General features: G+C 57.9%; 1 long non-coding RNA gene across 1 annotated transcript in view; it reads left to right on the top strand.

The window, feature by feature from the left end:
- The first annotated feature begins 13 nt into the window (after positions 1-13).
- The window catches only part of LOC127751403 (uncharacterized), a 4192-nt gene continuing 1872 nt past the window's right edge, over positions 14-2333 (top strand). Inside the window, exon 1 of the long non-coding RNA XR_008012113.1 lies at positions 14-755. This is a non-coding gene — a long non-coding RNA (uncharacterized LOC127751403). The remainder of the gene's footprint in view (positions 756-2333) is intronic.

The following is a 2333-nucleotide window of genomic DNA, read 5'->3' as shown; positions in this document are numbered from 1 at the left end:
AGGGGGTGGAGGAGGAGGAGGAGGAGGGGGTAGAATCGATGGTCGCTACACCGCGAGATAGGCCCCATGCCGCGCTCATTAACCTGCTAGCATTCATTAACGAAAGGGCGCGAGAGCCACCCGGCGGCCCGGACCAAACAAAAAAAAAGAGGAAGAGGGGGAAGCAAAGAATAAGTTTTCCGATATCGAAAAAGGTCAGTGTACGCTGCTTTCCATTAGGAGGGAGGGAAAGTGCTGTGTGTTTGGAGGGTGGTGGAAGGTGATGGTGAGGAGAAGAAACAAACGGATGTCTGCTGCTCTCGTTCGATGGCCACAGTCATTTAAGGAGGTCTCAAATACCAATGTCATTTAAGTTTATTTTAAACTTTAGAACAATCTTGATAGTGTAACTAGTTTCGTCTTACGGCATTGAATAATGTCACAGTCGTGGCCCTTTGCTCTCCCCGGGCCACATCAGTCTCGCCTCCCTGAACTCGGCGTGTTTTGATCGGTGCGACTCGGCGGCTGAATGTGGACGCGAACGTGTTGGCCGCTCTGCTGCCAATTGCGTCCAACCCACCAATTCGGTTGCCTGTGGGTATGAAGGGTCGGCCACTCATGTCACTTTCGCAGACTTTTATAAGAAATCGCGGTGACCTAAACCTTATTTGCTCTTTCTTTTATTAGTGGTAAAAAAATATGTTCATTGCAACTCAAAAGCCGAGAGGTTGGCCCTTCGTCACAGAGTATTTTTTAAATCATATGCTAACCTTTAGGTTGAAGAGAGGGAAGCAGAGGCGCCAGCAGCAGGGAGGGGGAAAGAGGGGGGGGGGTGCAGGTTGCCGTCGGACGCACCCGCGGAGCAAACGACTGATTCCGTATTCCCCTTGTAGCGCGGGACGCGGGGGTTAGGGGGCGCGTGGGGCGCGGCGGGGGAGAGTCGGGACCGCGGGCCGGTAACCTCGTCGCTGCTGCCGCCGCCGGCACGCCCGGACAGGCACTACCTTCATGCGATCCGATCTGAGACGGCGGGGGCCATTTTCCGCGCGCGACTTTCAAGTGAGTCTCACTCTCTCTCTCAAGGAGTCGCGGGTCCGCGCCCGTGCGAATAAACTGCTGCGGGTCAGGGTCAGCAGGTCAGCTTGACCTCGTGCCCTTCAATCATTAAATGCGGAAAGGGTTCACCGCGGGGGGCAAAGAAGCCAACGAAACGTGTATTCTCTTATTCATGGCAATACGGGTCCGCCCGGTATGGGGGGCGCACATACACACACACGTGCGCCATATATACGCCCCGGGCGCCTCCACTACAGCCTCCTCCTCCTCCTCCCCTCGCCACGCCGCCACGCCGTACTACCCTCAGGGAGCCCCGGGGAGGAGTAAGGAGGAGGGGGGAAATGGGATTACGCGCTTGATAAGTGCGCGCGGCTTGAGAATCACCTGAACAGTCTATTTACATAGTGTGGTGGTGGTGGCGGGGTGGGGTGGTGTGCGTAGGGCGGGGTGGGGCGGGAGGGGAGAAGGCCAGACTCTTCCTTAATCTTCCGGCCGCGCGACTCCGAAAAGACATATCACACAACACACACACACGCACACACACAATCCCCCCGGCGACGGCAGTGGATGCGGGAAAACGAGTTCCCCTCAATGTTTAGCTCACTACAAGCGGCCCGCGCCGCCCCGCCCCGCCCCGGCAGGCCTTCCTAGGCCCCCCTTAAGCTCTTTCACTCCACTGTACGGCCGCGCCCGGTCCAAGTTCGCAGCGCGGCCGTGGCGCGGAGTGGTGGGCCTAGCAGGGCGTGGCGGGGCGTGGCGGGGCGAGGGAGGAGGTGGAGGCATTTCCATCACACGCCCACATGCGCAGCCCTGATAGGAATTAGACCGAAACGCGGGGCCGATGAAGAGGAACGAGAGAGAGAGGGATGGAACCGGGAGCAGGAAGAGAGGAGGAGGCTCCTCAGGGACGGGACGAAGTAGAAATCAACGGTGAATGGCGAGAGGAGGAATGAGTGGGGGCGGGAGAGTTCAGGCGATGTTTCTCTGCGGGTGAGAAAGGGGGCATCGGAGGGATGTGAGGAAGTAGAGGATTGGAAGAGGAAGTGAGGATCGAAGGAGAGAGCACAATCAATCGTACAAATTAAAGGGGAGAGGGGAAACAACAACAAAAAATTGAGTTTGTGTGGCTGTGGTGCGGAGGTGGCGCGGCGGCCGTGCTTCGGCGCCGTGAGAGTTGCCCTCCCGCACGCGAAAAAGTTGGCAGCAGTGAACTACATAAAGCGGGGAATTCGGATAGGAAAAGTGAGGCTGCGGAGCGGGAGGAAGGAGCGAGGTTGAGAGAGAGGAAGGGGGGGGGG

Source organism: Frankliniella occidentalis, unplaced genomic scaffold (assembly GCF_000697945.3).
Source record: "Frankliniella occidentalis isolate FOCC.00 unplaced genomic scaffold, Focc_3.1 Scaffold463, whole genome shotgun sequence".
NCBI classification, from domain to species: domain Eukaryota; kingdom Metazoa; phylum Arthropoda; class Insecta; order Thysanoptera; family Thripidae; genus Frankliniella; species Frankliniella occidentalis.
Note: the sequence above shows the minus strand (reverse complement) of the source record. Positions and strands in the feature narration are given on the sequence as shown.